Raw genomic sequence first — 9,441 nt, forward strand, 5'->3', positions numbered from 1 at the left:
TAATTTAAGAACATTTGCCTTTGAAACCTTGTGTGTGCAGGAAAGGCAAGCAAGCCCCATGCACATTAGCTGAGGGTAATTTCCATACATTTGACAATTATTCTTTTTAGAGAGAATGTGTTTTTTCTTTCTTCCCTCTGATCTGCGCAGTACAAGACATCTCAAATATAAACAGATTACAAAAAACCCCATAACAGCTTTTTTCCCCCCTCAGATCAAGCGTTTGATACTAGTCCTGGCAATCCTCAGCATCCTGCTTTCATGGCAGAGAAGCAGATTTTTTTTTGAAGACAGCTTCCTTAATTCAAAAATCTTGGAGTTTTTTTTTGGTAAAGGACTATGCACTCATATATATATATATATATGACTGCTTTTCATAAGGGACTCCTTAGTCTAAGCATATATATAAATCCTACCTTAGAAATCCCCATTTTATACATTCTAGGCATTCAGAAGGAAGCTGGACTGGGTTAAAGCTGTAACACCACAGGCTTCCATGCCCTAAGATTCAACTATTTGACTCCACAACTGAGAGGGTGAAAACACAGGTTTCACAGTTCCAGGAAACGACATTACTTGGAGGACTTGGCCATGAGCAGAAATATCCAATAACCTATGCAGTGCCACGTGGACAAATAGTCCTTCGAGCACCAGGCATCTGCTCCCCCCTGCACAGCTGCAGAGAAGCACTAAGCTCCACCTTGGGTATGAGGTATCAAGAAACAACATGTAATATTAATTATTATTCCCAGAACCCTGATATACATAACAGTAAAAGCTGTTGCTGCTCAAAACATAATATTTTGGCAAATTGAAGTTAAATAACAACAGATGTGTTAATTTTAGCCTCGGTTGTATAACGGCAGCAAAAATGAGCATATGCCTACAGTTGTGGGCTGAGTTCACAAAAGAAGTCACAAAGAGTACATCCAAAAGCAGAGGACTGGGTGTGGTTTTGGGTTGTTTTCCTGAATGACACAGTGTCACTTGAAAATTGTCCTCCAGCCCTTGTCCAGTGAAAGGGCCTGGGAAATGGTAACTGCAATCTCCGGAGGCACACGCAGTGGGCGTGACCTGACAGACGTCAGTGCACAGCAGCTGAAGGTGTTCCCCAGGAAGAGAGCTGAGGGACGACATGGGCCAGGCAAAAAGTCAGCCAAGGTGTCCTCTGGTAGAGGCGATGCTCCACGGGAGCCATCCTGGCAGCTCCCTGCCCTCATCCCAACCCACAGCTCCCAGTCAGTGACCTCCAGCTCCACCGCTCCAGAAAGCATTGACTGCAGAAGTGTCTGAGGAACCCATGCCAGTAGTGGGACCAAGGCTTGGAGGTGGTAAGGACAGAGACAGGGAGTGGGTATCCAATCTCTTTGCTCTCTTGCTGTTAGAGGAGCCCCAAGAGACAGCTTGGTAGCCTGTATGTGAGCACAGAGACCACATTCAGGTTTTACCCAGCCCAAGCCCTGCCACACCCTGAGCAGGCTCGGGAATCAGTGCTGGAGGAAAAGATGCCAGCTCCTGTTGAGGCAGGGCAGGTTTCACCATGGATACAGCATTTGCCTTTTATGTTCCAAAACAAGCTACATTATTTTTGTTCACCATTGTTACACCGGCACACAAGCTTCCCTCCTGCCCTGACGAAGGCATCCTACATCATGTGAGATCTGCATTCTCCAACCCTCCAGATCCCCTGGTTATTTAAAGCAAAGCCTACTTCCAAGCCTGGCTTCCCATTGGAAACCCAGGGGAGCAGCGTAACTTGCGTCCTCACACCAAGGTCATGCCTCTGCCAGGCCTGGTAAACATCCCCAGGCTCCGACCAGCTCCAGCATGTGCACGAGGCCTCCGTGTGCAGTAGAGCTGAGACTCAGCTCTTGTCAGCTGCAGAAGGGCACACATGACATGTGGGAGCACTTCCCCTCAGGAGGTGAACTGGGAAGTCACAATCTGCACAGCAGTCTGTGAAAGGCAGCTCCATAGAGAAAGTCTGTCCTTCCAAGCGATGTCTGAAGCACACCCAGCCCCTGCCACAAGGCAAAAGTACCTCCTTCTTCTCCTCTTCTGCCCAAGGGCTCGCCCACTCTGTGTGTCCTCAGCTTTCCCACTGTGTGCTCTCAGCAGTCCTCCCCAGCACAGAGCCTGACCTCTGAAGGGTCAGTCACACAGAGGATGCTCAAAGTGGCCCAGCGTGTGCCACTTTTGCAGCTGGAAGGTTATTTTTATAACCAAGGCTGAAAGAGGCACCACGCTGCAGTAAACCCAGATTTGTGAATCACACGTGCCACAAGGACTGCAGGATGCCCCATCTGAGCCAGGTGCTTCGCACTGCCATTTCACAGCACAAAGAATCACAGAACGGGTTGGGTTAGAAGGGACCCTCAAAGACCACCTAGTTCCAACCTCCCTGCCATGGGCAGGTACACCCTCCACTAGACCAGGTTGTTCCAAGTCCCATCCAGCCCTGTCTTATTGGAGAAACACCCACAAGAAGTAATGCTGGAGGACAGCAGGACAACCATGTGGCCTCTGCTTTGTTCTGCTGATGAATTTCCATTAGTACCTCTCTTCTATCACCTCCATTCTGCTCCAAACACCCTGGAGGGCAGAAAATCAGGTCAGACCCATTAATAGTCCAGGACATTGAAACGCTGCTTTCATGTACATCTTGCTGGCTGTGGAAAATATCTCATTAAAAAAAAAAATTGTAAATAACCCCATGTATTTCCTATCAGCATGTCCTGCAGAAAGCATCCTTTTTTGATTTTTTTTTTCCATTTAAAGTAACTTGTTCTTATTACACTGCAGATGCACAGTTTTGCTTGAATATAGGGGGTACCACTCACCATCCTTTCTTCCTGCTGCTTGCACATTTGTCCTTTCTCTGGCAGTCTTGCACAATTACAGTGAGCAAAAGGCCAACCAACCTCTGTGTTCAGTAAATTTGGAGGTACCCTCATACTGTTCTTCCACCAAGCATGGAAGTGGGAAATGGAAGGAAAAGGAGGAAGAGTTTTGAACTAACACAGGAAACATTTAGATTAGATGTTACAAAGAAATTCTGGACTGTGAGGGTGTTGAGGCACTGGCACAGGTTTCCCAGAGAAGCTGTGGCTATCCCATCCCTGGAAATGCTGGATTACATTTTACTTACTTCCCTTCATGTTTCTTCTGCCCCCAGAAGAAAATAAAAAAACAAAAAAAAAAGGCAGGTCTCAGTACTCCCTTAGCTGGAATACTTCAAAACCCACAAAACATGCAACAAGGCTCACCCACAGAAGGGTGCCCTGGGAAACACATGCCGTTGTCAGGGACTTTCCAAGAACAGATGTGATTTCCTTCAAGAAACAGGGTTTTGCAGCTTTGGGAGAACGAGTCTGCTTTCAAGAAAAGACATTTCACCCCCCTCTGCCCCTTTTCATGTACATGCAACAAGTATGTTTTTTCCAACAAAAAAGTTCTCCAAAAGTATCCTGAAGTTCTATAGCACAAATATTTTTATTTGTCAAGGAATGGCAGGGCCAAAAAACTTGACTTTTTCTTTTCTTTCCTTGGTATGTATTTGGTCTCTGTGAAGCCCCATAAACTGTTTAAATACCTATGATCACAGTGAATTCAATTTTATGCCCAGAAGCTCTCGGCAAGCTGCAGCTTCCAACCTCACAAAAGGTCACCCAGTCCAAAGAGAAGAGAGCAGCAGGGGCTGGGGCATCAGTGCACCATCCCTGGAGGTGTTCAAAAGGCACTGTGGATGTGGCACTTGGGGACATGCTTTGGTGGTATACCTGGCAGTGCTGGGGGAATGGTTGGACTCGATCTTAAAGGCCTTTTCCAACCTTAATGACTGTATGATTCTATGAACGGCAAAGCCTTCTTGCAATCAAGCTGATCCAAGGAGCTGCAGGTCTGCAGCAGAGCCTCACATTTTCCCCACTCAGCCAAGAAACCTGATCATCCTGATATCCTGCCTCGCAACTGTAAGCAGAGGAACCCCACCAGTGGCTTCTGAGGGTGACTTCATGGCCCCAGCCCCCTCAGAGAGGAGAACCAACCTTTGCTTTTACCACCCATGTACATCTCCAAGAAGTGCAGACAGTGGAGCTCAGACCAAATGCTGCTTCAGGCAGCACCAGGGAAGGCTGGACCCTCCCTCACCTGGGGGAAACAACACTTGGCTTAAGATATTCCTTAAGAAACATGAACCTCTCAGGTTCGAAAGCTGGTGAATTTGTACAGTGGCATTAAGCACTGCCATCCATTGCCATCTTCCTCTGCTGCAATTCAGATATAGGGGAAAGATACAGGCATATATATAAAATAAAAAATATATATATTCAGATATAGGACTATGCAAGGACACCAAGACCAGACTCTCGGGGAAAGGCTCCCCTGGGAGTGTGGGCAGCCCTCACTTCCCAAAGAGACCAGCCTTCCCAAAGCTGCAGCACCCAGTCCTAGCAAAAGTTTTTCAGGTAAACAGCACATAACTCTCCTTGGGAGTACATCCACTATAGCTGTTCCCGCTGGTCTAACAGGGGTGCAGTGCCTCTGTTCCACTGCCAATTCTTTCCTTTGTGGAGAACTAGCAAGCCACTTGTCCTCCTTCTTCCATCCAGCACTCGCACTATTCCTGGGAAGTCGCTCATGAACTTGGGATATGAAGCACTCCTCCACCTGGCTCCTCTCCTCTGTGTCACACACTTCCAGACAAGTGACAGAGAGCAGCTGACCAGCTGGAGAGCGTCACTGCAGAAAAGGCCCAGGGGGTCCTGGGGCAACCAAGCTGAAGATGAGCCAGCCATCTGCCCTTGCAGCTTTGTCCTAGGAGAAGTGCTGCCAGCAGCTCAAGAAGATGATCCTTCCTCTCTGCTCAACACTGGTGAGGCCACATCTGGAGTGCTGGGTCCACTCCTGGGCTCCCCAGCACAAGGAAGATACACACTTGGGGGAGTTAATCCAGCTGAGGGCCACTAAGATGATTTAAGGACTGGAGTACTTTTTACTTGAGGAGAGGCTGAGACAGCTGGAAGAGAGGTCTCAAGGGAAATCCTATCAATATGCATAATACCTGATGGAAAGAAGGAGAAGAGGGAGCCAGACTATTCCCAGTGGTGCTCAGTGACAAGAGACAATGGGCACACACCGAATCACTTATTTTTGGGACCATTTTTATGATTTTTATAACTGTCAGGAGGTTATGGAGTCTCCAGATCTCCATCCATGGAGATATTCAAAACCTGACTAGACACAGTTCTGGACAACATGCTGTATCTGATCCTGCTTAAACAGAGGCTGAACTAGATAATCCTGAAAGGTTCCTTCCAACCTTAATGATTTTATGATTATTTGCAATATCCAAAACAAAAAATTCAGATTTTTTCACAGGTGCACCTACTTTCAATGCTCCTGAAGAGGGTGATCCTTGGAAAGATGCTTGCTGTAAAAACAGAACACTTGCCTGGCATAGCATGGGAAAGCACTGGCAGAAGATTTTTTCATTCCTACCTTTGCCTGCTACTGATTTCAAAAAAGTGCCACGAGCAGAGCACATGAGGTTATTAGCACAGATCAGCTCTTGACTCCAGCCTCAGCACACGCTGACTGTACAGGGTGACACGCAGGGTTCTGCCATCCAGCTCATGTTCCACACGGCAAGAGCACTAGAGATATGGAGAGAGGGAGAGACGGAGCTTCCCAGCAGCCCCAACAGGACATGACCCACTTTCCTGGTGGGCCAGCATGGTGTGGACAGATCCATTCCCTTGGGAGCCCATCCTCAGTTCATGTGCAGCGGGGAAAGCACACAGATCTGTGACTCGCTTGGCAGAAAGGGATGTGCCCTTGCAAAAACAGTGCCCTTGGGAACTGTCCTGGTTCTGGCCAGGACAGGGCTAATTTTTGCAGTAGCCAGGAGGAGCCATGGCAAGGACCTGGAGGTTATTCTGTACCAGAGGGAGCACTAAACTGGAGAGTACCGTTCCTAAACCACGACAGGTTTGCCATCACAACCTAAAAACAAGGTACTGGGGACACGAGGAGGTGTCATTCTGAGCTGTTTTCTTACTTTCTGCAGCAAATATTTTTAAGGTTCTTACAAAACCACGGACACCACCAAGGTGAACCACCAAAGTAGACTCCACAGAGTCCACAGCACAATTTGGACAGTCGGCCTTGCCTTTCACACAGGATAAAAATTTATAGTGTAACAACAAAAATACATGCACAAGAGTTATTTGTGTGGATATTGCAGTTCCAATAAAGGGCAATGAGAAGAACAGAACAGCATTTCTACAACAGCTTAAACAGCAACAAATCTCTGGAATGAGATTTATTCTGAGACCAAAAGTAATTCATATTTACCAATGGATAAATTCTCTCCTCAGGGCTTACAAAGGGAGACAGAATACCGAAACATTCCTATGCTCTTTGACAATGCCTTATAGGCCTGTATCTGAAAGAGATTTTCCCCAAAATATCCTTTCCTTTCCTGCTAATAGGATTACCTTTGACTACCCTGTCCTTTGAGAAATTTCAAAAAGCAGTAGTTCAGTATCTCTGCAGTATTACACAGTGAAAGATCTAGATCTGAAAGAGTTGGATTTTACCTGGTGCTTGTAATTTATGCAAAAAGCAAGAAAAAATTAATCTACCTTAATTTTCTTGCCTTTTTACTGTATATTAGCTAGTAGACAAATTAACGTTCCCTAGGGAAATTTTCCATCTCCAACTACTGGTTCCTATAACCCCTCTTGTGCTGATTTTGGTACCTGGCATTTCTTTTACGAGAACATTTTTACCCTATCCCTTCATATCTGCTCTTTCAGCTCCTTAGAGGAGCCAGCTCTGCTCGGCTGTACTTGTTATTACATTCTCAGTGGATGGATTCAGTGGCGACCCTGCATTTTATTGCAGAATCAGAGGATGGCTTGGGTTGGAAGGCCCTTAAAGATCATCTAGTTCCAACCGCACCTGCCACAGGCAGCTTTTTATGCTGCATTTCCCCTCAAAGTCAAAGCAGTGGCTTGATGGGGTGCTGGGGAGAGGAGAGGGGATGGACAACAATAGGGAAAAGAGAGGAGAAAAAAAAAAAGGATTTAAAGATGCTCAGAGGACAGAGGGACAAAAGCACAGAGGGACAGGCTTCCACAGCAGACAGGCAAATATGCCACTGTCAGGTGCCATTGCAGCCCTGGCAGCAGACCACTTGCACACAGGAGGAGGTGTGAGACAGTACCTAGAATGAGCTATGGAGTTGTTTGCTGTTTCTCAGGGATTACAGCAAGCACTATAATCTGTTACATGCAGAGCCCCACCTTCCCCCCTCCTCACAGATAATGCATTTCATGGATTTGTTGGTAGAAGTACTGAGTTTTCCTTATTTCTCTGAGTCAGGTTTAGCATTCAAAGCCATTTTCCTGGTAAAAATAGGACATGGAGAGATTCAGACAGACTGTATCATCTGGAATTGTTTCTTTCAACTGAAATGGGGAAGGACGGGCAACCAGACTGTGTTCACTGTGCGACTCTGTGAAACAAGTGCCTGCAGGAACCTCTCCCTTAACCAGCTGACAGGGAAGGGTGCAGCCAGTGGGAAGAGCTACAGCTGGACCTTCCCTCAGATGGAGAAAAAGAAGCAGGAGGAATTCTAGGGCTCACCCCTTCTGGTCCTGCTCAGCAAAGGCAGCACACACTTCACCTGACAGGAAGTGTTGGGGAAAGAAGAGACACTAATAACTAAATAAAATAAAACAGCATTGCCAGCCAGTCAGAGGAGGTGATTGTCCCACTCTACTCTGCACTGGAGTGGCCTCACCTTGAGTTTTGGGGGCAGTCTGGGCACCTCAACATAAAAAAGACATCAAGCTATTAAAGAGTGTCCAAAGGAGGGCCATGGGCACGAGGAAGGGTCTGGAGGGGAAGCTGTATGAGGAGCAGCTAAGGGCACCTGGGTTGTTCAGCCTGGAGGAGACTGAGGGGAGACACATCAAGGTCTGCAGCTTCCTCAGGAGGGACAGTGGAGGGGCAGTACCAATCTCTGCCCTCTGTGACCACTGACAGGACCAGAGGGAACGGCCTGAAGTTGTGTCAGGGGAGGTTTAGGTTGGTTATCAGGAAAAGGTTCTTCCCCCAGAGGGTGTCTGAGCACTGGAACAGGCTCCCCAGGGAACTGGTCCCAGCACCAAGCCTGTCTGAGTTCAAGAAGCCTTTGGATAACGCTCTCAGGCACATCATGGGATTACTGGGGTGTCCTGTGCAGGGCCAGGAGTTGGACTTGACAGTCCTGCTGGGTTCCCTTCCAACTCAGCATATTCTATGATTCTATGAAAACAGTTACAGAACTATTTATTACATAAAACTCCACACAAGGCTGCACCTTCAACCCTCCCTTTGCATCTGTTTCGATGCAAATGCATAAGAAGGCACAGAAAAACATGTTGTTTCTCAGATAATATGCAGATTCTTTGGTTCTTCCTTCACTTAACAATTCAGGGGCACAAATGGACTTTTAGGCAATTTTTCATTAGAAAATGTGAAATAGGAACCACTCTACAAGATAAAAACAGCTCTAAGCGTGTTCCACAGTAAGCAGATGTCCTGCAAGACCGTTCCATCAGATGCCTTAAAACATGGAGAGAGATTGCTACAGCTATATCAGTAAGGTATCCTGTGCTTGGCCTTGTTGAACTTGCTGACAGGATGGAGGAACGGGCCCACGTGAACCTCATGAAGTTCAACAAGACTCTGCTACGCTGCCAACTGTGCTAACGTGAACAGCCACACAACTGGCTAGACCAGTATTCAAATCCCCAAACACCTTAAAACCCTTGTAATAAAATGGGGTTTAGCTCATCACAGACATTGCAGTCACTAAGCAGGAGGGACACAAAGGAGAAAGCTCCATATCTCATGGAATCATTAAGGTTAAAAATGACCTCTATCTAAGATCATGAAGTCCAACTTTTAGGTTCCAGCACTAAACCCTGTCCCTAAGCACCACATCCACATGCCTTTTGAATACTTCCAGGGATGTGACTCTACCACTGCCCTCGGCAGCCCCTTCCAGCCTGGCCATCTTTTCAGTGAATAAATTTTTCCCAATATCCAATCCAAACCTTCCCTAGTGCAACTTGTGGCCATTTCTTCTTGTCCTGTCCCTTGTTACCTTGGAGAAGAGACCAACCCCCCCACCTGGCTACACCCTCCTTTCAGGTAGTTGTAGAGAGCAAGAAGGTGCCCCCTGAGCCCCTCTTTCTCCAGGGTAAACAACCTCCATTCCCTCAGCTGCTCCTCATCCTGGGAGCACAAGGCCTGTGCTCCCAGATCCTTCTGTAGCTCGGTTACCCTTCTCTGGACATGTCAGGAATCTGACACCGCACACACTGAGGTCAGTTTACGTGATGTTCTACTCTAGCTGTTGCATGGGGAAAGCTGGCAGGGACACAGTTT

The sequence above is a fragment of the Pipra filicauda genome, unplaced genomic scaffold, assembly GCF_003945595.2.
Source record: "Pipra filicauda isolate LSUMZ 115617 unplaced genomic scaffold, ASM394559v2 scaffold21_size4447388_pilon, whole genome shotgun sequence".
NCBI classification, from domain to species: domain Eukaryota; kingdom Metazoa; phylum Chordata; class Aves; order Passeriformes; family Pipridae; genus Pipra; species Pipra filicauda.